This window comes from Helianthus annuus, chromosome 4, assembly GCF_002127325.2.
Source record: "Helianthus annuus cultivar XRQ/B chromosome 4, HanXRQr2.0-SUNRISE, whole genome shotgun sequence".
In the NCBI taxonomy this organism is placed as follows: domain Eukaryota; kingdom Viridiplantae; phylum Streptophyta; class Magnoliopsida; order Asterales; family Asteraceae; genus Helianthus; species Helianthus annuus.
Window position 1 is genome coordinate 140337689 of NC_035436.2, and position 27927 is coordinate 140365615.

A 27927-nucleotide genomic window follows, 5' to 3' on the forward strand; every position below is an offset into this window, starting at 1 on the left:
AAACAGTAAAAGAGGGGTTCAATGTACTCACCTGAGATTGCTTTGAGTTCCTTGTATAATAACCAGATAATGCTAAAGATCACGAAATATCAACGGCACCTAATAGGTAGCTTATGTTAATATACCGGACCAAATCGGAAGGATCGGACAGTACGCGGGTTCGAAAACCAAACGAGTATGGAGACTCGTGTAATATGGTTTAACAAAGCCTACATACTAAAATGAAACTTAACCTAAGTGCTTACGGTCCATCACGACCCGTTTAGGTAGCTTATGCCACCTTACGCGTCGTTCGCGTACGCGTTCGGAACGCCTAACATTGCGACCACAAGGTATAACCTCGGAAGGTTATAGCTATGGTCACCTAATATGTTTGGTCGGATCCTAAAGATCGAACAAATGGGTCGGGTTTGGAAGTATAAGCGATGGTTTAGATCGCTTACCTTACGACCCTATATAAGCACTATACTAAACGTGACGAGCTAAGCATGTTAGAACATGCTTAACTTAGTTTAGAAAACAGGTTTGGCATCAAAACAAACGGCTTTGATGCTCACGAGTAGTTTGGTTACAAAACACGCAAGAATGCGCATTTTGGCCGAAACTACGACTCGTCACTAAGCCTAGATAACGGGGTAATCAGTAGGTATGGTCACTACGGACCATGACCATCGTGATCACGCTCACGTTATGAAGTTCCATGAACTTCGCATCGACCATAAGCTGGTCAATGCAGAAAGTCAACAAAACGTTGACTTTCGGACTCGAAAAGCGAATAAAAGAGCGAAAGAAGACTTACGGAGGGTCCCCGAGTGCAAATCAAGATCAAACAGCTCAGGTATGAAACAATGGTTTCAACTTAGAGCTTTAGGATCTGATTTTGTGATTTTTACACTAAAGGGGGGGGGGTATTTATAGGAAAGGTGGAACCGTTAGGATCGTTTTATCGAATATCGAGCCTTGATCACGTGCGTACATGTGTCCAGTGGATAAGTTCAGTGAACTTGACTCTTGGCTCTTCATTGGGTGAAAAGGCATTGCCCCTTGATCGAACGAAAGGCCAGATTCTGCATTAAATGCAAAATCTTTCTGTCAGACATCCCCACGCGGCCCGCCTCACATTTGGGCAAAACTCACGCGGGCCGCCTGGCCCTCTCTGATCTGCACCACTTGCAGAATTTACACTTTTGGTCCCTGTTGCGTGTTTAAGCTATTTTCAGCCCTTCTAAGACCTGTAAAGCCATCTTTAAGGCCCTAAAATGATGCCTAAACATTGTGGACATGAAACATGCCCAAAAATATGTCGGATGTCGGTTCGTTTGGCCGTACGATCGCGATGTTCGCTTAATTACGACGAAATGCGCATAAGCGTGAAAGACGATCCAAATGACGCGACGAATGGATTTTTCTCATGCCAAACACTAAGGCATAATATAAGGATGCTTACATAAATTTTTGGATGTCCGGATGTATTCAGAACGTAAGTTATGCGCGAAAGTGCAAACTTGTGCACTTTTTGACACTTTTAGTCCCTGAATGATCCAAAAGTTTGTTTTAGCATACCAAACCTCTCAAAGCCTATTTCTAAGCTATGTAAAGGATATTTATGGTATGTTTAACTTATGGACATGTTCCGGAATGTTCGTTACAGTTCAAATTGGCATACTTTCGCAGTTTGTCAAGTTTAGTCCCTGTAAGTGAATTAACTTGTTTTTGCTATACCAAAGCCTTCAAAACTTATTTCTAAGTTATGTAAAGGTTATTTAAGGTACGTTGAGTATATGTTGATGTTTCGGAGTATTTTTCGCATTAAACTGAGTACGTTTACGCACTAGTTAACGTATAACTCTCCAGAAAGCGATGTAGAGTTTGAAATTGAACAAAAGTCAAAACACGAAAAATGTAAAACACAATGAAACAAACATTGGGATCAAATAACATTATTTTATTGATAATTGAACTGTTCATGATGATTACAGGCACAAATGTTACAGTCTCCCCTACTTGTGGAAATTTCGTCCCGAAATTTATTTAGAGGAAACTGATTGAAAAAGATGCGGATATTTTGCTTTCATTTGATCTTCACGTTCCCAAGTAAACTCGGGTCCACGCTTAGATTCCCAACGAACCTTGACCAAAGGAATGCGCTTGCGTTTAAGCCACTTGACTTCACGTTCCATGATTTCTACCGGTTTCTCAACAAACTTCAGTGTTTTATCAACACGAATTTCGTCAAGCGGTATGTGGAGGTTTTCATCAGCTAAACACCTCTTGAGATTGGACACGTGAAAGGTTGGATGAACATTTCCAAGTTCAGGAGGTAACTCAAGTCTGTAGGCTACCTTACCGATTCTTTCGACGATCTTGAATGGTCCAACATATCTAGGTGCAAGTTTTCCTTTCTTTCCAAATCTGATCACACCTTTCCAAGGTGAGACTTTAAGTAATACACGATCACCGACTTGAAAATCCAAGGGTTTGCGTTTTAGGTCCGCGTAATTCTTCTGACGGCTTCTAGCTGTCTGAAGGTTATCACGAACTTTCTTTACCTTTTCTGTTGTCTCTAAAATGAGGGCAGGTCCAGTAAGTTGAGCCTCGCCAATCTCATTCCAGCAGACTGGTGAACGACATTTTCGACCATAGAGAGCCTCGAAAGGAGCCATGTTGATGCTGGAGTGATAACTGTTGTTGTAGGAGAATTCAATCAATGGAAGATGTGAATCCCAACTACCACCAAAGTCTATCACACAAGCTCTAAGCATATCCTCCAGTGTCTGGATTGTTCTTTCAGATTGACCATCCGTTTGCGGATGATAAGCTGTGCTCAGATTAAGTTGAGACCCCATAGCAGATTGCATGGTTCTCCAAAAATGAGAAGTGAAACGAGCATCTCTGTCAGAAATGATGCTCAAAGGAACACCATGTCGAGCTACAATTTCATCTACGTAGATTTGAGCAAGTTTGTCAGCCGAAAAATCCTCACGGATTGGTAAGAAATGCGCTGACTTTGTAAGACGATCCACGACTACCCAGATGGCATCGTGACCTTTCTTTGTGCGCGGAAGTTTAGTAATGAGATCCATAGTAATGTTTTCCCATTTCCAAACTGGGATCTCCGGTTGCTCTAATAATCCGGAAGGACGCTGATGTTCAGCCTTAACCTTAAGACAAGTAAGGCATTTGGATACGTATAAGGCAATGTCTTTCTTCATACCAGGCCACCAATACTGAATACGAAGATCCTTATACATCTTATCTGAGCCAGGATGAATAGAATAACGAGACTTATGGGCTTCATCCATAAGCAAGGTACGAAGATTATCTTGGCTCGGGACCCACAAACGGTCCATGAAGTAATATGATCCATTGTCCTTCAGTTCAAGAGCAGGTGTTATGTGATAAGGAAATTCCTTATCCATTAAACCTTGTGAAACACAAGCTTGTTGAGCCTGAGAAATACGGGCTTGGATATCGGATTGAATAACAGATTGGACACGTACACAATGAAGCTTAGTACGTTCCTTGCGACTCAATGTATCGGCTACGACATTCGCCTTACCAGGATGGTAGCGAATCTCGCAGTCGTAGTCGTTTAGAAGTTCAACCCAACGTCGTTGTCTCATGTTGAGTTCTTTCTGATTGAAGATATGCTGAAGACTTTTGTGGTCTGTGAAAACCACACATTTTGTACCGTACAAATAGTGTCTCCAGATTTTGAGAGCGAAGACAACTGCACCCAACTCCAGATCATGAGTGGTGTAGTTCTTCTCATGAATCTTTAACTGCCTTGATGCGTATGCTATGACTTTGTTTCTTTGCATTAGGACGCAGCCAAGTCCTAATTTAGATGCGTCGCAATAAACGACGAAATCATCGTTGCCCTCAGGTAATGTTAGGACAGGCGCGTCGCAAAGCTTTTGTTTCAAAGTCTGAAACGCTTCCTCTTGTTTGACTCCCCAATCAAATGGCTTGTTCTTCTGAGTTAGAGCAGTTAGAGGAACTGCAATCTTCGAGAAATTTTCTATGAAGCGGCGGTAATAACCCGCTAGACCAAGAAAAGAACGAACTTCAGTAGGGGTAGTAGGTGTATCCCAATCCTTAATCTCACTGATCTTGGAGGGATCTACATGAATACCTTGTTTGTTGACAATATGTCCTAAGAATTGAACCTCTTTAAGCCAGAATTCACACTTGGAGAATTTGGCGAAAAGTTGTTCTTTCTTTAGGAGTTCCAATGTAAGGCGAAGATGTTGCTCATGATCAGCTCGCGTCTTAGAATATATCAAAATGTCGTCAATGAAAACGATGATGAACTTATCTAAATAAGGCTTGCAGACCCTATTCATTAAGTCCATGAAAACAGCAGGAGCATTAGTCAAACCGAATGGCATGACTGTGAACTCATAATGTCCATAACGAGTACGGAATGCTGTCTTGGGAATGTCTTCTTCATGTACACGAAGCTGATGATATCCAGATCGTAGATCAATCTTTGAAAAGTAAGATGCGCCTTGTAATTGATCGAAGAGGTCATCAATGCGAGGTAGGGGATATCGATTTTTGATGGTAAGCTTGTTAAGCTCACGATAATCGATACACATCCTAAAGGATCCATCCTTCTTCTTTACAAAGAGAACGGGAGCACCCCAGGGTGAAAAGCTAGGACGGATGAAACCTTTGTCGGAGAGTTCCTGCAGCTGTTTAAACAACTCTTGCATCTCGGACGGTGCAAGACGATATGGAGCTCTGGCAACGGGATTTGCACCAGGTACGAGATCAATACGGAACTCGACTTGGCGTGCTGGAGGTAGACCAGGTAAGTCTTCAGGGAATATTTCGGAATAATCCCGAACGACAGGAATATCTGAAATAGACTTACCCTTGCCTTTATCTGCTGTAACATGTGCTAAGAAAGCCACATAGTGCTTTCGCAGATACTTCCGTGCTTTAAAACAAGACATGAGTTTGAGACCACCGGCAGGCTTCTCACCTCGAACTTGTAGGATCTCGCCTGTCGACAGCGGTATACGAACAATCTTCTCAGAACATACTATCTCTGCGCGATGCTTAGATAACCAATCCATTCCCACAATAACATCGAAGCTTCCAAGTTGCATTGGCGTGAGGTCAATAGGAAAAATATGGTCGTTAAGGTTCAACTGGCAGTTGCGTAGAACAGAATTAAGAACAATGGGTTCACCACTGGCAACCTCTACTGTCAAAGGTTTACCTAGTTTTGTTCTAGACACGCGAAGCATTGTCTCAAAAGACAATGACACAAAGCTCTTGTCGGCACCCGAATCAAAAAGAACAGATGCTGGCTGATTATTAATAAAGAACGTACCGTTCACCACCTCGTTGTCTGCTTGTGCTTCTTGTGCGTTCATGTTAAAGACTCGACCTCGAGCCGGTGCCGGATTCTGGTTTGCATTCTGGTTCTGGTTGACTAGTCTTGGACACCGATTTCTGTAGTGGGTCAGATCCCCACAGTTATAACAAGCACCTGGTGGGTAGTTTGGTCGTGCAACCTGACCCTGTTGTTGAGCGACTTGTGGAGCAGGGTTCTGGACTGCGTGATTCTGAGCAAACCGACAAACATCGGCAAGATGACCCGACTTCCCACAGTTAGTACAGAAACGGCACTGATATTGTGGTTGGTGGTGACTGTTGCATCGATTGCACAAAGGTGCATTTCCTGAATAGGGTTTCTTGGCTGGAGGCTGTGCGGCTTGGTTGGGAGCTGCCTGGTTAGCTTGGGCAATCACAGCAAAATTTTGGGAAGCCTTACGCTTCCTTGACCCCCTTGAGGAACCAGAGTCCTTTCCCTTCTTGTTCTGACCTTTCTTACTGTCCTCCTTGTCTGCCGACTGCTTCTTGCCCTTGTCACCCTTCCTGTGTAGTTTATTCTTTCGGATCTGCGACTCAGTCAACGTCGCCGATAACTCGATTGCCTGACGGAGTGTGGTAGGGTTGCTACCAGTAAGGATATCTTGTACTGAGTCAGGTAGGCCGTCGATGTATCTTTCGATGGCCTTATCGAGTGGGGTAACCATAGTCGGGCAAAGAAGACTCAGCTCCTCAAACCTATCTGTATAAGCCCTGTGCTCACCACTATCTTGCTTCAACACATCAAATTCTTTCTCCAACGCTCGTTGCTCATGACGAGGACAAAACTCCCTCATCATAAGAGCTCTCAGTTCAGCCCATGTTTGAGCTAGAGCAACTTCTGCACCTTGATCTCTCAAAACCCCATTCCACCATGTAAGAGCCCTCTTCTGAAACACGCTTGAAGAAAACTCGACCTTGCGATTATCCGGACACTGCACGTGGCGAAAAGTGTTCTCGATGCTCTCGAACCACTGAAGAAGCCCAGTTGCTCCCTCAGAACCACTAAACTTGAGTGGCTTAGCCGAGCTAAAATCCTTGTATTTGCATGTACCATTGTTGTTGTTGGCCTGGTTCCATTGAGCAAAGAGATTCGGAAATTGAGCAGCCATCTGCTGTGCAATAATCTCCGCCAGCTCGGCAGTAGCTATCTGGTTGTCGCGTCGAGGAGGCATTCTAGAAGAGAAAAACATGAAATGAAACGAGTGAGATGATTGGATGAAGAGAATGAGATGAAGCTAAAGCAATCAAAAGCAAAGATGGCGGTTATGCATCGCAAAGCGAATAAGTGACGTGAAATGTCTAGTCAAAGTAAATGGGTTAGGATTAGTGTATCGCGAAGACATGCTCGCCTATAAGTGAACACTCACCCCAAGAGTTCCCAGGTAAGAGTGACAGGTCCGATTATGTGGATTTGTACGAACACTCTAGCCTTAGACAGAAAACTCAGGGTACAGGCATTCACCCTTCCAGTTCGCACGTGTTCACACTATTAACCCAACACTTTGACGGGAGTTTTGAAAATCCAAAGGGGTTCAAAACCTTATAATAGAGGGTTCAAAACCTAGTAATCAATCATCCTAGAACAGATGATTAATTTTCAAAGCGGATTCGGAACCGAAGTTCCCGTTGTGGTTATCACCTAAGGATAGGTGATGTGCATGTTTTAAACTCTAAACACAAGATAACTTGTGTTAGGGTCCTAGAAAGTTATAGTCTAGGTCAAAGCATTACTAATAACCTAATTCCCTATAACCATTGGCTCTGATACCAACTCTTCTGTCACACCCCGGCCGCGTATAACATGCAACCGCGGCGGAAACGCCGGGGAGTGTCGTGGACAGAATTAAATTGTTTCATAACCATGGCATACAAGTTGTATTTTATTTATAAACAAAGGTGTTACATTGTCTTGGAAATAGAGTACGGAAATCAAAACATAATTAAGCTAGTTCAAACTTCATTTTTAGGCTCTAAGGCACAGGTCCGCCCTAGAATCATGATCATCGTCCTATGGAATAGCTCCTGAAAACACATGTGAACGTAGGTACGTCAGCATAAAAATGCCTGTGAGATACATAGGTTTTGTGAAAATGGGATTCATGACTTGAGTTTTAAAGAATGTTTAATAACAGTCAGTCATGAACCTTGTGATTTGTTTTGCTTTGTAAATCATTTGAAAAACGATAACATCAAACGATATGTATAGATAAGTGCAAGGTTAAACGAATAACCAAGTAAAATAAGTTGAATAAGATAAGTTGTTTGTGAAAATAATGTCTTGTGAAGAATATGTTATTTATGTAAAATGTAATGTGTCTAAACTGAAATGACTTAGATAACGCCAGGATATGTAACATTATACAAACATTTATATATAGGAAGTACCAGCGGCGTATCCACCATGTTTGTATCATATTACATACGCCACTTTACTTAAATCATTTACCCAAACCGATCCACCATGTAAATTGTTCATGTGTAAACCAAATGTCAAGTGTTATTGTAAACCATGTCAAATGTTTATGTTCAAATGTAAACCACCAAATGTGTATGTTAATGTCGACGTGTTTATGTTCAATGTAAATCATGTAATGTGCATCCCAAAATGTATCATGTATGGTAAGCGAAATGTATCAACTTAAACCATATGCACAAAACAAGTCGTTGAAGTAAAACGTGGTTTAAATCAACGTTATGTTCTGCGGAAAATGCATGCTCTATTGATATTAACATTTATGCGGTATTGTAAACTATGCATACATCCAAGCCTTGAGACTGCGGCGATAAACCCTTAAACAAATTAAAGGTTTATCTAAGTTATGTATATCGAATTCGGTCATTCCTTCCAGTCCTATCAAACCCAGGACTTCAGGAATGGGAGTTGTCAATTCCTATGGTACCACTACCTACTAACGAACGGCGTAGCTAGTGTTAATGAATGTATTGTCCCATGTTAAACAACCCAAATGTCATAACAAAATGAAGGCATGTGATGTAAACAATTGTACTCAGTATGCTAAGTAAACATACGAAGCAGAAATGTTCATGTAAATCAATGTGTCCATATGCTGAGTAAACATATGCAACAGAAATGTTTATGTAAATCAATGTGTCCATATGCTGAGTAAACATATGCAACAGAAATGTTTTCGTAAATCAGTGTGTCCATATGCTGAGTAAACATATGCAACAGAAATGTTTATGTAAATCAATGTGTCCATATGCTGAGTAAACATATGCAACAGAAATGTTTATGTAAATCAATGTGTCCATATGCTGAGTAAACATATGCAACAGAAATGTTCATGTAAATCGATGTGCCCATATGCTGAGTAAACATATGCAGCAAAAATGTTATGTAAATCAATGTACTAAGTACGCACACAATGGGCATACATAGCATAAAATGTAATGAAATCATGTACTATTATGTACTAATGAGCATAGCAGATATATGATGTGAAAACAGGAAAGCATGAAAGTAACAGATAGGCACATGTGTTTCACCCCAAAACAGTTTAGAAAAACAGTAAAAGAGGGGTTCAATGTACTCACCTGAGATTGCTTTGAGTTCCTTGTATAAAAACCAGATAATGCTAAAGATCACGGAATATCAACGGCACCTAATAGGTAGCTTATGTTAATATACCGGACCAAATCGGAAGGATCGGACAGTACGCGGGTTCGAAAACCAAACGAGTATGGAGACTCGTGTAATATGGTTTAACAAAGCCTACATACTAAAATGAAACTTAACCTAAGTGCTTACGGTCCATCACGACCCGTTTAGGTAGCTTATGCCACCTTACGCGTCGTTCGCGTAGAACGCGTTCGAAACGCCTAACATTGCGACCACAAGGTATAACCTCGGAAGGTTATAGCTATGGTCACCTAATATGTTTGGTCGGATCCTAAAGATCGACCAAATGGGTCGGGTTCGGAAGTATAAGCGATGGTTTAGATCGCTTACCTTACGACCCTATATAAGCACTATACTAAACGTGACGAGCTAAGCATGTTAGAACATGCTTAACTTAGTTTAGAAAACAGGTTTGGCATCAAAACAAACGGCTTTGATGCTCACGAGTAGTTTGGTTACAAAACACGCAAGAATGCGCATTTTGGCCGAAACTACGACTCGTCACTAAGCCTAGATAACGGGGTAATCAGTAGGTATGGTCACTACGGACCATGACCATCGTGATCACGCTCACGTTATGAAGTTCCATGAACTTCGCATCGACCATAAGCTGGTCAATGCAGAAAGTCAACAAAACGTTGACTTTCGGACTCGAAAAGCGAATAAAAGAGCGAAAGAAGACTTACGGAGGGTCCCCGAGTGCAAATCAAGATCAAACAGCTCAGGTATGAAACAATGGTTTCAACTTAGAGCTTTAGGATCTGATTTTGTGATTTTTACACTAAAGGGGGGGGGGGTATTTATAGGAAAGGTGGAACCGTTAGGATCGTTTTATCGAATATCGAGCCTTGATCACGTGCGTACATGTGTCCAGTGGATAAGTTCAGTGAACTTGACTCTTGGCTCTTCATTGGGTGAAAAGGCATTGCCCCTTGATCGAACGAAAGGCCAGATTCTGCATTAAATGCAAAATCTTTCTGTCAGACATCCCCACGCGGCCCGCCTCACATTTGGGCAAAACTCACGCGGGCCGCCTGGCCCTCTCTGATCTGCACCACTTGCAGAATTTACACTTTTGGTCCCTGTTGCGTGTTTAAGCTATTTTCAGCCCTTCTAAGACCTGTAAAGCCATCTTTAAGGCCCTAAAATGATGCCTAAACATTGTGGACATGAAACATGCCCAAAAATATGTCGGATGTCGGTTCGTTTGGCCGTACGATCGCGATGTTCGCTTAATTACGACGAAATGCGCATAAGCGTGAAAGACGATCCAAATGACGCGACGAATGGATTTTTCTCATGCCAAACACTAAGGCATAATATAAGGATGCTTACATAAATTTTTGGATGTCCGGATGTATTCAGAACGTAAGTTATGCGCGAAAGTGCAAACTTGTGCACTTTTTGACACTTTTAGTCCCTGAATGATCCAAAAGTTTGTTTTAGCATACCAAACCTCTCAAAGCCTATTTCTAAGCTATGTAAAGGATATTTATGGTATGTTTAACTTATGGACATGTTCCGGAATGTTCGTTACAGTTCAAATTGGCATACTTTCGCAGTTTGTCAAGTTTAGTCCCTGTAAGTGAATTAACTTGTTTTTGCTATACCAAAGCCTTCAAAACTTATTTCTAAGTTATGTAAAGGTTATTTAAGGTACGTTGAGTATATGTTGATGTTCCGGAGTATTTGTCGCATTAAACTAAGTACGTTTACGCACTAGTTAACGTATAACTCTCCAGAAAGCGATGTAGAGTTTGAAATTGAACAAAAGTCAAAACACGAAAAATGTAAAACACAATGAAACAAACATTGGGATCAAATAACATTATTTTATTGATAATTGAACTGTTCATGATGATTACATGCACAAATGTTACAGAAAACAAGTGAAATGAAAACAGAATGACAACGCATAAAAATTGTGATCATTTGTTTGTTACCTAAGGTAGACAAATGAGATGGTGACTAATCAAAGTAAGTGGGTCATATTAATGTATCGCGAAGACATGCTTTAGCCTATAAGTGGACACTCACCCCAAGAGTTCCCAGGTAAGAGTGACTGGTCCGATTATGTGGATTTGTACGAACACTCTAGCCTTAGACAGAAAGCTCAGAGTACAGGCATCCACCCTTCCAGATTGCACGTGTTCACATTATAAGACCCAACTTTCACGGGATTTTGAAAACTTTGAAGGTTCAAAACCTTATAATAAATCATCCTAGAACAGATGATTGGTTTTCAAATCGGATTCGAAATTTGTGTTCTTATTGTGGTTGTCACCTAAGGATAAGTGACGGTATTGTTTTAAAATTAAACACAAGATAACTTGTGTTAGGGTCCTAGGAATGTTATAGTCTAGGTCAAAGCATTACTAATAACCTAATTCCCTATAACCATTGGCTCTGATACCAACTTTTCTGTCACACCCCGACCACGTAAAACCACAAATCATGGCGGAAATGTCGGGGAGTGTCGTAACAGAATCATTGTTTCACAACCATGGATTAAATAATTTCGTTTTATTGAATTATGGAACTCATTGTTTTATTACAAATCAGATAAATACAAATATTATCTTTCAAGTTTTAAAGTTGCTAAGGCACGAGTCCATCCTATGTATAGCAGGCATCAATAATCATCACATAACAACACCTAAAACATGTGTAAAAATAGGTACGTCAGCATAAAAATATGCCTGTGAGATACATAGGTTTTATTATAATAGGATTCATGACTTATAAGTTTTTTTTAAAAAAAATATATTTAATCAAAAATAGTCATGAACCTTAAAAATATTTTCTTTTCTAAATCATACTAAAATTTATAAGAAATCAGATGATATAACAGAATAATACATAGGTAAATAAATAACTAAGTAAAATGAGTTTGTATAAAATATGTTGTTTGTAAAACAACATTTTGATAAAAAGGTTTGTAATATATATATATATATATATATATACATATATATATATACTTTGGTTTTAAGAAAGTTGAATAAGTAATATATTAAAATATATTTCAGTTGCAAAATCGTTAAACAAATAGAATATTAAATATACTTTAGTCGTCAAAATAATAAATTTTCAGTAGTATATCAAAAGTACACTTTGGTTTTATTAATAACATATTAAACTATGCTTTGGTCTTATAAATAACATATTAACTATGTTTTGGTTTTATAAATAACATATTAAACTATGTTTTGGTTTTATAAATAACATATTAAACTATGTTTTGGTTTCATAAATAACATATTAAACTATGTTTTCGTTTTATAAATAACATATCAAACTATGTTTTAATAATTAATAAAATATATGTTGGTTTTGTACAATATCACACATGAGAGCATATCAAACTATACTTTTGGGAGTATAACTAAATATACAATAAAAATGTGATTTAAGAATTCATTCAGACCTTAGTGCATCAAACTACACCAATTGAGACTATAGAAATACCACAAAGGCAATCTCTATTTGGATAAAAATATCGGTTTCTGACATTCCATCACAACAGGAATGGGGTGTCTAATCCTATAGCGCTATATCATACTACCAACCGGTCTGGTGAACATAAAATAAGTACTATCCAATAATTAATTTTATAATCTTTGAAAAATTAGAGTTTAAACCATAAATAGTCATTCAGTTTATCAAAAGATAAGTACTAATATGTATAATCAATTATACTTTTGAAATCATGAACATAACAATTAGGTACACGTGCTTCACCCCAAAACATTAACATTTGTAAAAGAGGGGACTATCTACTCACTTGAGAGTGCTTAGAAGTCTTGAACAACTACCAAGCAAGCTAGAGGGATCTCAGAAAATTAAACGGCACCCAATATAGGTAACTACATAAATAAACCGGACCTAAATCGGAAGATCGGATAGGATGAGGTCTCGTAAACCAAATGAGTGTGGGAACTCATATGATATGGTTTAACAAAGCCTACATACTAAAACAAAACGAAACCTAACCTAAGTGCTTACCACCCATTACGACCCGTTTAGGTAGCTTACGCTACTTTAACGCGTCGTTCGCGTAAAACGCGTTTGGAATGGCTAACTAGTCCTATGACAAGTATTATATGCCTAAACATATTTAATTATGTTGCATAATCAGTTAAGTGACAAAAGTTTGGGTTACATATGCTTAAATATTAATTATGCATAAAAAGGGCATTTTGGTCATTTTCCTAAGGCATATAAACTAACTATCATACAACTACTTAAACGAAGTGACCATAAGGTATAACCTCGGAAGGTTATTTCCTATACAACTATGGTCACTAAACATGTTTGGTCGGATCCTAATGATCGACCAACGGGTCTAGTTCGAAAGTCTAAGCGGTTGTTTAGACCGCTTGACTTACGACTCTATATAAGCACTAAACCTAAAGTGACGAGCTAAACATGTTAAAACATGTTTAACGAGGTTAGAAAACAGGTTTGATATCAAAACAAACGGTTTTGATACCCAAGAATAGTTTGGTTACAAAATACGCAAGAATACGCATTTTGACCGAAACTATGACTCGTCACTACGCCTAAATAACGTGGTAATCAGTAGGTATAGTCACAAGAGACTATAACCATCATGATTACGCTCACGTTACGAAGTTCAAATGAACTTCGTGCTGACCATAAACTGGTCAATGCAGAAAGTCAAACACTGTTTGACTTTTACGCTTAAAAACGCATAAAAGAACGAAAGAAGCTTACAAAGGGTCCAAGCTAGGAAGATATGATCTATAAATTCTCAGGTATGAAGCATTTGAGCTTCAACTTAGAGAAAATTAGATCATGTGTGAGGAAAGAATGAAAATGAGGTGGGTATATATAGGATTCGGTCCACCGTTAAGATGGTTTATCGAGAACCGTGCTTTAATCATAGCCTTACACTTGGGCCCAAGGTTTTAGAATACCATGGGAACATGTAAAAACATCAAATACCAGCCCATAGGGTGCAAAACCATGGGTTAAAACTATCAAAATCTCAAAAATGGACCAAGTTCAATGTATCTGCCAGAAATTTCAAAAATGGTCCATGCAGTTGTAAAACTTGATTTTTTTGCACTTTTAAGCCCCGTTAACCCCATTTCAAGGCTCTAAAATAAAGTTAAAGTATAGGAAACTTAAAATATGCTTTAAAACATCTCGGATGTCGGTTCCTTTGGTCGTACGGTTGCGTTGTTCGGTTAATTACGACGGAAATCGTAGTGAACGCAAAAACGATCCAAATTACGCAATGAATGGAATTTTATCATGCCAATCACTAAAATAAAATATTTTAATGATTACATAAATTTTTGGATGTCCAGATATATTCAGAACGTAAGATATGCGTGAAAATGCAAACTTATGCACTTTTGACGCTTTTAGTCTCTATTGATCAAATAAGTTTATTTTAGCATACCGAACCCCTCAAAGCCTATTTCTAAGCTATGTAAAGGATATTTAGGGTATGTTTAACTTATGATCAATTTCTAGAATGTTCGTTATAGTACGAATCGGCATACTTTCGCAGTTTGTCGAAATTAGTCCCTGTAAGCGAATAAACTTGATTTCGACACACCAAACCATCCAAAACTTATTTCTAAGTTATGTAAAGGTTATTTAAGGTATGTTAAGCCTATGTCAATGTTCTGGAGTGTTTGTTGCATTAAACTGATTACGTTTACGCATCAATTCACGTATAACTTTCCAGAAAGCGATTTAGAGCTCGAAATCGATCAAGAATTGATATGTGCAAATGATACACATATTTATACAAATCCCAAGTACGAAATTAAAATATTTCATTGGTTTGGTATTTGTTTGATGGTTGAAGTTACACAGGTGTCACACGAATATCCCCGACGAAAGACCACATAATTCGTCGGCAACCTTTTGACGAAAATCCATGACGAAAGACCATAATTCGTCGACAACCTTGTAATGAAAATACACGATGAAAGACCATAGTTCTGATGATTCTTCGTCGACCTGAACCCTAACAGTTACATGATTGAACCAATTATGCATTCCGATTTTTCTACCGGATCAAAACAACTGCTCAAGCATCCTAAGAACCCTAATCAGTTAGCATTTACATCATCATCATCAAAACATTCAGATCGGATCACACTAAGTCATCAGTTTATCATCATCATATAGAGTTCTAGGTTAATTATCAGCATTTCTACGATCCTAACAATACTGAAACATAGTTCTTGCGACCCTAAATCAAAGTTATTCATATACATGCCAACACAATTTATCACGTAGTCACATAACTAGGATTAATAAACGAATACAAATCAATTTAGTGCTGAAATATACTAACCGAGAGTTCAGATTTCACACTAGAACGGGGGGAATGTGATGCTTCGTAGGGTGGGGCTTCGATGAATGAATGTTGCCTTCAACCAGGAAAGAAAGAGAGGAGTATTAGGGTTTGTTGTTGTTTCTAAATCACAATCATAACTACACCACCCACACGTATGCGTGACTTCACATGGGTTAGGCTCGAAATAGTTCTTAGGCTCGTAACAATGCATGGGCCGAAGCTAAAACACAAGAGTTAGGAAGTGTGCGATTGAAGTGAGAATATGCGACCTTCGGTTCCTTTATAAAACTAGTTCACATAATACACAAATAGGTTCTTGAAAGTTCGGGTTGTCACTATATATATATATATATATATATATATATATATATATATATAGAAACGGGCTCAGGAGAAAACGCCTAAAAGTGTGAGAACGGTGAGACCGGATCATGGCTCTACACGTGGCATGAGATATAATGAAGGGTGGAGGGGCCTTTTTGTCATTTTATATTCTTTTTTTTCAATGCGTCTCACAACATCACTTCATATTTTTGGCTTGTAAGATGTTTTGGGCGTTTAGTTAGATTCAATAACTACTTGGCGTTTTATTGTTTTTTTAGATCTGCCTCGATGAATTAATCGTTTTTGTTTTACATAGTTGTTGGTGCATATATCTGTCGACTTCGTCTTGTATCGAGTCTTGTATCTAGATAGGATAGAATGAAGCTCAGTAGCATAGAAATCAGGAATCTAGGGATGCTTGACCAGTTCGCACGAAATGGCAGAAGCCAATTCGTACGAAATGGACATTGTCCATTTCGCACGAAATGGGCATTGTCCATTTCGCACGAAATGGATCATTTCCATTCCATGCGAAATAGCCACCCCTATATATATCTGAGCTTGTCTTTCATTTGAGTGAGTTGCTGATTCCAGAGCCGAAGTGCTGCTGAAGTGTCGTTTGATCTGTAACGCTTTCAAATCAATATAACAAGACATTATAAGTGAATCTGTGTGTAAATCAAGCTGTAATCAAGTCCAAATCACTGAATTCCGCCTTTAATTCTGATTAGAACTCTTCTGATAGACTCGAATAGATCGAATCTTGATCCTACAAGTGGTATCAGAGCTCAGGAGGAAGAGTTCTTACCGATTCAGCTTGTTTTGATCAAAATTTCTGACTTCTACTCATTCTTCTTTACATTTTTCAAAATTAACGGAGTTTTCACGGTTAAAATGGACTGATTTTCACATATAACGTGCGAAACACTGTTTTAAACAATCCTTGAAAGAATTAGACCTAAAATCGACCAAAAACATGATCAATTGTATCAAAACCATACTGATCGTCTGACATCAGCATCAATTCGTGTGACATTATACTCAACTCGCATGAATTGGAATCCAATTCACTTGAAAGGTCCACCAAGAACATCCAATTCGCACGTAATAGACTCCATTACGCAGATCGCCCATTTCGCTTGAAACATCTCCAATTCGCATGAAATTGATTCCTAGTTCGCATGAAGTGAACCCATTTAGTTTGAATTTACAGCCAATTCGTTTGAACCTTGTCATTTCATTTGAAAAGGTTCCATTTCGTGTGATAAGGTTCCATTTCGTTTGAACCCATTTCGCATCAAGACAGATCGTTTGGAAAGAGTCCAAATCGTTTCAAAAAGTCCAATTCGCATCAAAGCCAATTCATATCAAACCAGTTTGTTTGGACAATCAGAATTTGTGAACTTTTTACCGTAACATGGAAGAAGAGTTTTATAACGCGTTTGCTACTACTCCAGCTGCTCCAATTACAGTTGCCGAAACTGTTGAAATCGAAAATGAAACGGGAACGTCTCAAAAGCCTCTAAAGCTTATGTACATCGAGGATTTTAAAGGATGGCAAAATCGTTTTGAAACTTGGGTGCAAGCTTATAAGTTTGATGCATGGGTTTCGTTGGACAAAGATTATGTTAAACCGAAAGATGAACGTGGAAATGAAAAATCTTTAAGTGATTATTTAGCGGATGAGAAATTAAAATACACCAGTGAGAAAATGATGATTAGCATTCTCCAACAAGTGGTAAAAGAAGATATTTTTGTTTTGCTTCAACATGAGGATACTGCCAGATCAATTTGGTTAGCGTTGATTAACAAGTTTAAGGGAAGTGCTGATATGATAAAAAATAAACGTGCATTACTAAAGAAATCATTTGATATGTTTACAGCTTTTGAAGATGAGACGACTAAGAAGACTATCGATAGATATTGTCATCTTGTTCAGGAAATGAGAAGATTGGAGATCAAAAAAGAAGACGATGAATGGGTTGACAAGTTAGCTGATGCACTACCACTGAATAAATGGAGAACATATTTGTTGATTTTAAAACATATGAGAAAATCTGAAAGTATGAATTTGAGTAAGTTCATTCAGAAGCTTGAAGAACATGAATTGGATGTTCAGAAAACTGCTATCATGAATAATCCAAGTGCTCAACAAGATGTTAATCTATACTATAGAGGAAGCAAATTTGAGACTACCCCAAGTCTGAAGATTAAGACTGCTTTCAGTGCTGATGGTACTTCCGGAACAAATGTTAGCACTACAACTTAGAGTGGTGGATATTCGTCATCGTATTCAAGTTTTGATCCAAATTTCTCAACACCAAGTTCTCAACGACAGAGTTCAACAAATCTGCAATGCAATGTGACATTAAATATACAGAATGGTCAAAATCTCTCTCCAGATATGACTAAGCAACACATTCACTTGTTACTTTGTTAGAATCGTATTAAAGCTTAGTTTCTGGAAGAATTGAAAATCCGATGCTCACTAAAGAGGATTATGACCAGATTGATTCGGAAGAACTTGAGTTGATGGACATCAAGTGGTGTTTAGCAAGTGTTTTGAGAAGAGCAGAAAAATGCAAACAAATCACCGGAAGAGATGATCTTCGTAATGCTGCTACATCTCAGTTAGGGTTTGATAAATCAAACGTTACTTGTTTTCGTTGCCGAGAAAAGGGACATTTTAAACGAGAGTGCACAAACAGAGAAGCAACCGGAAGACAAGATCCGTTTGGAAACAACGATTACCATCGAAAAGCAATTTATCATCAGGTTGCTCAACAACCGTCATCATCCCGTGCTGTTGAAGATGGAAAGAAGAAAGCTTATCTAGTTAATCAAGATGATGAAAGATTGCCATAGGGATTTAGCTGGGACAAATACATTCCAGCTGATTCAGAAAAATCAGCATTTGTTGCTCGAATCTTGGAAGAAGAATCAGTCAAATCTAAGCCGAAGATTTTCAAATCATCAGAAAGTGATGAAGACACTGATGATGAGGAAGAGTATATTAATAATGCTATAAAAAATTTAGACTCATTCAGTTTTAGTTTGTTTTTTGCAGATAAGATGGAGATGTTGAATGAGAAAAAGGCTGCCAGACTGAAGAAAGAATTGGAAGCAAAAAGGATTGCTGAAGAAAAAGAAAAAATGGAAGCTGAAAAAGCAAAAGTTGGTGAAAGTTCAAAACGTTTTTACAAAAGAAAAGTCGATTTAAACAAACAGAAATGGGTTGTTAAATCAGAGAGTAGTTTTGACAATGAATTTGACTCGTCAAAGTCAGAGGAGTCATCTGTCGTGTCAAGTGATAAGAATTCCATTCTAGAAATGAACGATGAAAATTTTCCGCCATTGTCAAAAGATAATTTGAAATCAAAAGTTGGAAAGATTGAGATTTCAGATCAATTCTTCTCTGGTAAAGAAGAATTTGATGTTGAAAAGGCGTTTAATGGAAAAGTGAAACATATTTTTGGAAAAATGGTTAAAGGGAAGGTAAAGGGCGTGAAAGAGTTTTATAAATCAAAAAGATGGTGCAGTAAAGATGACTCACAATCACCCAAGATTGGTCAGGCTTGGGTGACAGCGTTCTCTACTTAAAATCCTGACTTGCCGGAGCTCCCAAGTTGGTAATCGTGGAGCATGAATCGGCATCTTTCTTAAGAACTGTCACTTTCGTGAATGGTGGTTGTTCAATGATATTTCGACCTACAAGTGGTAGTATTCTTGAAAATTGTCATATTTCAATTTACAAATGGTATAGTTGATAAGTGAACCTTCAATTGGTTGAAAAAGAGGTTTTCAACTACAAGTGGTTAATCAATGTCATTAAGTTGAACTTGATTTAACTTTCAAACAAATGGTTGAAGGAACAAAGTGATGAATTAATCCCCGATCTTACAAGTGGTTTCAACAAAACTAATTTTTCGGAAAAACCATTTTTATTAAAACAAACTTAAGTGTTTTGAAATCATAATGGGAAAATAGTTTGTTGTCAGGGGGAGTTCTGATTGTTTATGCCAAGTGAATGGCGAATTGAAGCAATTCGAGTCAGTTTGTTTGTATAGTTTGTTTTCAAATTTTCCTTGAAAATCAAAAATTGAAACATATTTTTGATTTTAGGGGGAGTAAAAATTTACAAATTTCGAAAATTTGAAAAATCCAAAAACATGATAAAATCTAAAAAGCCAAAAACATCAAAAAATTTAAAAACGAGTTTTGTTGTGAAAAAGAGGAAATGATAGTACATCAGTGGACTATCACAGCACGCTAAAGATATGAAAAGTTAAATGTGATAAACGGTCTCACTGATGATATGTCAGTAGGTTTTTACTCATTTAGTAGATTGTTTTCGAAATATAAACCTAAAGATCAATACTTACTTATCTCGTGGGGAACATCTCTCGGATATATGGGTAAGCCCCGAAATCTTGTTCGAAAGATTTTCTATTTCTGACATACTAGGTCTTTGTGCATGATGATATCTGGGGTATTATACCAGGACTTCTGATTTTGCGGGAGCAATAGCCTAGTCCTTGTATAATACTCTGCACTGCTTTAATCTTAAAGCTCACCCTCAGCATAAAAAATGATGAAACATTGAAAAATGCTAATCATGTGCTGTTGAAGAAAAGATCCCCAAACGGGACACACCGAAAGACGAGCCATCATCTCCTTGTCTGAACGGAAGTTCTAACCTGAGCTCTCATGGTCTCGTATTTACCCGTTTACAGATATCATTAGTGTACATTCACATGTAAGACTGGATATAGAAGTCTGGATATGGGAGTATATTCTGAGGTGGGACACGCGAATAAGTTTAAGTTCTTAAAACATTAATCTCGTATCTTGAAACAATTGAACTTTGTGTGAAAATTTAAGTGGATCAGTATACTGACAATCTACGTGAATCGTTTAGAACTTAAAATGATTTAAGCTTAACGGTGTTAGTGATTTGTCTAAAAAACTGATATGATCCTCTTACACAAACTCACAAAAATATTGTCTGTAAATATTTCTTTACTGCATTTCATTAAAAACAAAATCCAAAAAGAATGTGTTTTAGCATAAATATTTGAAAATACAAAAAGATTTTCGACAACTGATGATGAAAAGCTTATTTTCAAAACTCCGAGTGCTAAACATGAAGAACAGGTTTGGGAGAGTTTGTTTAAGAGAAATTATATTCTTACAAGTGGTCATCAGAGATTTTAAATGTTAAATCATTTTGAACAATGTCTTCAAGAGGTTGATAAATTTGTCAAATTTTTAAATTTGTGAAATTTATTTTGAGGTAAAGGATTGTGCAGGAAACAACTTTGAAAGAGCCAGGATTCGACTCCTGAAGATTTTCCGCAGATTAAAGCCAGGTTTCTGATCCTGTTGTTACGAAGAGCCAGGAGAAGTTTTAGAACCTGTGAAAGCCAGACTACGATCCTAGCACAACTTAAGGGGGAGTCTGTTAGAAAAGAAGGAGTCTGAAGAATTTAAAGAATCAAGAGATCTGATCAAGAGAATTAGAAAGCTTAAGAGCTAGGTTGCGATTCTGGAACTGTGTTCAAGAATAGAAGCTGCTTAGAGCCAGACTCGAATCCTGATGATCATGCCAGCTGATGTTGCTGATGAGTGAGAGAAAGAGGAGATTGAAGATTAGATCAACATCCAAGGGGGAGGTTAGTTGCTGAAAAGGAAGAGAAAAGATTGAAGGAAGCTTACAATGTCAGATACTTGGAAAAGAGCATGAAGACTGATCAAGGCTGAAGATTTGTCATGCTGAAAGCTCGACACTGAAGACTTCGTCAACATCCAAGGGGGAGTCTATTGGTGCATATGTCTGTCGACTTCGTCTTGTATCGAGTCTTGTATCTAGATAGGATAGTATGAAGCTCAGTAGCATAGAAATCAGGAATCTAGGGATGCTTGACCAGTTCGCACGAAATGGCAGAAGCCAATTCGTACGAAATGGACATTGTCCATTTCGCACGAAATGGATCATTTCCATTCCATGCGAAATGGCCACCCCTATATATATCTGAGCTTGTCTTTCATTTGAGTGAGTTGCTGATTCCAGAGCCGAAGTGCTGCTGAAGTGTCGTTTGATCTGTAACGCTTGCAAATCAATATAACAAGACATTATAAGTGAATCTGTGTGTGAATCAAGCTGTAATCAAGTCCGAATCACTGAATTCCGCCTTTGATTCTGATTAGAACTCTTCTGATAGACTCGAATAGATTGAATCTCGATCCTACAATAGTAAATAATTTGGCGTTTATGGCGTCTCCAAATTCATTAAAATCAATTAGCAATTCTAACTTCTTTTTGTCCATGGCGTTCCCAAATTCATTAGGCGTTTTTTTTAAATTTCAACAGTTCAATAAACCCCATATATGTTATAAAGGTAATTCTTGGTGTTCATGGCGTTCTTAAATTCATTATAATTCATTAGAAATTCAAAAGAGTACAACTAAGAGAAATTAAACAAAAACTAATAGTGTTATGTGGATGGTATTACATCAGAGATGTAACCATCGCTTTATTCGTCACTCTCGCCAGACTCATCATCATCATCATCATCATCTTTTTCATTGGCATATAACGCCATAATATCGTCTCGTCTTTGTTGTATCCTATACTTAAATATCATCACAACGCTGGATCTTGCATCGTTCGAAGGTGCTAAATTACAGAGCTCTTAAAGAAGATGTAGTCTATCTGTGTTCAGCAGTTCGTCCATTGTCAATGAATAATCCACCCTGTGTTGATAAATCACGTTCACCGTTCTTAATTGTTCATCCAAACTCCAAACTGGTTACTTTTGGTAGATCAGTATCGTCAACATCATCATCATCATCATTATCATCATCTGCTGGAAATTTTCTCTTTAATCTTCTTATTACTGTTCGAGTCCTTTCACAATCGTAGGCCACTGGAATCCCAAGGGCCAGAATACCCCTTTGAACGTCTTCATCCATACTAAGTATGGCCTGGATTGTCTTGACTTTCACCCTTCTCCTGTCAGAAAACTTTAGGACGAAACGTCTTTTTGACCTCTGAAAACTCCATGCAATAACCTGAGCCATTTTTTAAGTTGTATGGCGTTTTAGAAAATGTGTGGCGTTTTTAGTGAATGTGTGGAGTGGGAAGCTTTGTTTACCTGTTCTACTTATATAATGAGTTTTTTTTTGTGCCAGGTAGATATATGTTTATGGAGGTAAAAAACATTAGTAATTTTTTGATGATGTATTTTGCGTATCATTTGTCGTGCCATGTAGGATGCATGCCTATAATGTGAAAAATAATTATGACGTTTTGAAAAGATAAATAAATTCAATTACGATGGTGTATCTTTTAATATAATAAATGTTAGTAATAAAGTTTCCGTTGTTTTCAGTTACTGTTTGTAATTACTGTTTTGTTCAGCTTCATCTGTTAAGGTTGTAACACGTTCCATCTTTCCAGAGTTTGGAGTTTTGTATTTAATGGCGTTTAGATAAAGATGGCACATTGTTTTATACATTGTTTTAATGGCGTTTAGTTAATTTTTGGAGTTTTTAATAATAACTGGTTAAATTAATTTTATTATAAGTTTTGGTATTTTTGGCGTTTTATATAGCAACAACGTGTTTGGGCAGGATCCGTTCTCACAGTATTCATACTATTAGGTGTTTGATGTTTATAGCATTTTGCCATTTTATATACATATTTTTCACAGAAATAATGTATTTTATCAGGGGAGAATTAGAAAACAAACAACAGAAAGTGATCCCCAAAAAATAAAAAAAATATAAAATGAAAAAATAAAAATAAAAAATGCTAATCCAATTTCTCATCCAAATCTTCACTGTCATCAGTCTCTTCTTCTTGAAGTTTTTGTGCCTTGAACCTTTGAAGACCTTAGCTAGATGCCGATTTTGCTACATAACGCCTGTCCTTTAGACGGAACTGGTCAGTGGCATCGTGTTCTTTTTGGTGTGATCTATTGTTTTTTTGTTGACATGTTGTATATCCAAGCCTGTGTGGATGCTATTATCATCATGGAGTCCAAAATAGCATTTACATTGGGATCGATCCCTTCATGCCATTCAAATATTCATCAAGAACAAAGCACACAAAATGACATATCACTGTCATCAAGCTCTTTTTCTTGAATATTTGTCCATCTCATTCAGCAAAATCTTATAGAGATACCCACCTCAGGTAAGAATCCATTCAGTGAAACTTCACACAGAACAATACTGAATATCCCAGAAACGAGGTTTGTCATCTGTGGTTTTTTTAACTAGTTGTTGGCGTTTTAAAGTGAGTGGTTTTTAGGAAACATGGCGTTGTTTTGGGGTTTGATCAATGGATTGTGCAGTGACGTTTCTCTTCATAGGATGTTTTTGGCGCGTAGTTTAGGTGGGATTTTATTATAATAAATGCTAGTTATAAAGTAACCATCTTTTCAATTATTGTTTGTATTTACTGTGTTGTTCAGCTTTATCTGTTATGGCTGTAAGACGTCCCATCTTCCAAGTTTGGCGTTTTTATATTTAATGGCGTTTTGTAGACCAAGATGATAAAATACACTAACATAGAAAAAATTACACAGGAATAATAGTTATTATTATTTGGCAATTTGTATTCAATGGCTTTATGGTATTTTTGGCGTTTTATAACAAATGAGAGAAATATAGTATTTTATTATTTGAAAAAAATTACACAAAAGAAAACAAAAAAAATAAAACTCCTCGTCAGAAGGGACTTTGTCCGAGAAATATCCACCACTTCCTTCGTCCTCTTCTTCGGAGTCTTCTTCTAGTCTCTCATCCAAGTCATCACTTTCACTTTCATTGGCTTCTTGTTCTTGAAGATTTTGAAGCCTCCATTTGAATATGTTCTACATAACGCCATTTTTATGTTCATGTCCGTGTTCAAACATGTGGCGTTGTGTAACTCCTCCATGAACCCAACCCACTGCTTGGTCATGATGTCTTCAAGCATGTAGTCTTCCTACGTTCCGTTGTCACATATAACGGTGACCATGTCTGTTTCTTCATCAAAACACCGTGATGTTATATCTGGGTCCATTTTTGCATTTGCTTTGCTTGGTCCAAGTTTTCTGGTCAATCTTCTCATAACCTTATCTGTTTCATCACATTCGTTATCAAGAGGGATGCCAAGCGATAAGATACCTATAACACCCCGCGTTTTCAAACTCAAAGTACAAGTTAAAGTCAAAGTCAAAGGAAGAAAAGATTGCTAAATGCGATCTGTCACTCGTTGCTTAATTATTGATTGAACTCTTTGACTTGTAATCGATACTCTATTTTATGTTACTTTAGTTGTATTATGTGGAGTAAATATAATAATCGCAGTTTATCGCTAATCGACTTATTGCAATCTCATCGCTATCTCATCACAACTCGAATTATGGTTCTGAATATTGTTTTACGTGTGTGTGCTATTTATGTGTTACTTGTGCGTGTTGATATTTGTTTTATGGTGATTAATCGAAAACGCAATCGCATCTCCATCGCAACGCAATCTTATCGCGGACTCGAAATATAAGGTTTACTTCTATGTTGGGTGTTAGTTAGGTTATTTGTGTAACTACTGTTTAATACTATCGCATCGCTTACTCGCAACGCTCAACGCACAAAACGAAACATCGCAAAACAAATCGCTGCAGCCCTTTGATCTAATAACCATTCGATCGAATGGTCATCATTCCGGATGACCATTCGATCGGATGGCCATCCGATCCGTCACACTGCACCGCCTTTCCTCTTTTGTCACCTATAAATAGCACCTGTCACATCACTGTTCAAGTGATGTGACAGCTCTCGTTCGACCAGCACGTTCCAGCCCTATTTTCTCTCGATTCCTCGCGATTTTTGTAAGTTTATACCCTAAATCTTGTACTTCTATGATCACACACTCCTTCATCTTTTTCACCATTAAATCTGAACTTTTCACCATGAAATCGGCTGATTTAGGCTGTTCTAGGGTGATGTCATCATGGGTTCTCATGAATTTCAAAGTGTGACCTCATTCCACCAAGAACAACTCAGATCTAAGAGATTTCAACATGTTTAAACACTGATTTCACCTAAATCTAAACATTTTCAAGATTAAAAGGATTGAAAGATGTTTTCATAACTTTCTTTCAACTCTTTTACACTCTTGCTCTCCAAACTGATAGAATCGGAGCCCAATCAGGCCTTCTACTCATTCCTTAGCGAAGTGTCGGTCTGCTAACTGATTCCTATCAAAGGGACAACCAATTCACGGGTTGAACATGAACAACCGTCAAGAACAGTTAACAGATCGAACAAGGTGATTCCCCACCGATCGGATGACTTGGACTTGATGGGGTTCCCGTTGTTTAACACGTTGTCATACCGTCTTAGTCAAACCGCAAACCTTCTACGTCGTAAATTTTTACAAGTTTCAAAATGAACATGTCACTGAACGGACTGCCGTCCGATCGGATTGCCATCCGATCGAATGACAATCCGATCGGACGACTAGTGGTCTCAAATACTTAACATTTTACAAGTTTTCAATTAATGTCAATATCCAAACGAATGGTCATCCGATCGAACGACCATCCGATCGAAGGACCATCCTACTGTGAACTTGTTCTCTATGAAATTTCTCAACTGGAACTGATCGCCATCCGAGCGAACGGCCATCCGACCGGACGACCTGAAAAGTAGAGAAACTTCTAAGTTTTGAAATGCTACAACAAAAACTTCAAAGCCATCATACACAAACACATCCATCCCAAACGAAGGACAATCCGACCAAATGACCATCCGTCCGGATTGTCATCCGATCGAATGGCCCTTCGTCACTCAGTTCACTCGCACCGTTTTACGCACCATTCATCGCTTATGCTATCGATAACTGTTCAGGCTAATCACTCAGCGCTCCCTTCAATCCAAGAGAGTGTTTATTTACTAAACACAATCTGTGAGTATACTCGAACCCTTTTTGCTTTACGACTTTGGGTGTTACATACGTTATCTACATTCAAATCACAATCGACACACAACGTAAACACTTTTATACGCTAACCGACTTTGCATGTTATACGTGTTACTCGATGAATACTTGTATATTATGTTTACACAGTGATTATTGGCTGACAACTTAGCAACGATAGTACTATAGTTTGGACTCAGCACCTGTCGTGGACGAGGGTTGCTTAGGGTATTTCTTCACGTGTCACGGTGGTGATATGTGTTGCGCACTCTACAATTCGCAGTCACATCTGTGCATATTTCATTGTCGATAACCTACTAGCTTCACTTTGCTACATGTTACATGCTGGTTATGCGTAAACGATTTCGCTATTTACTATACTATTAAACTTGTATGCTCACCTTTACACTATGTGTATTGACTTTTATTTTAACGTATGTGACAGGTGTTTAGGATGCGTTTGCTTGTTAGCTGCTATGGAATCAAGCCAGGAGAGCCTAGAAACAAACTAAATAAAATTTGAGTTGTCAGAATGGATAGTTGTCTTTGAGAACATCGTCTGTAATAACTGTTTTTATTTTATATGTTTGTGGTATGGGACATGAACCTTTAATATATTATAATTAATAGTTGTTATGGATTCTCCTGGACAATCTGTTTCGCTTAGTGCCGCGCCCCGATGATTCCGCCATCGGTCGGGGTGTGACAGATTGGTATCAAAGCCATAACTATAGGGAATTAGGCAAGACTCGACCTAGTCCGGGTCGATGTCTTAGAAACGACCTAGTCTATAGTCTAAGTACCAACAGACCGCCTTGTGCGAACCTAGTAGGGGTTCTGCACGAGCCTATTACTGTTACGCTCTCTCAAACTTATTCTCGCACGAACACCGCGCAATATGGCCTTAGGAAAGGAATGCAAGCACATCGCACACTATTTTCGAATATGAACGAGTAATTAGATCGAGACTAGGTGTGAAAGCCGCAAACTCTTTATTGGATTGCTTTTTCGACGCGCAATTTTACTATAAACACGAGAATTTGCGTCGAATCAGGAGTGAAATCCATACTTCGACGCAGGTTTTCCTCTCTATCTCGTGATTCTATCTCACAAACAGGAACGTAGTCGTAAGTTAGGGGTGAAACCCGAACCTCGGTGACTTGTTCCGCTCTTTATTTTGGTTTTACACAACTCTCCCCAAAATCTCGATGGATTCCAACGACTCGAGTTGCAAAAAAGACCGAAAGGATGCGTGCCATTCAC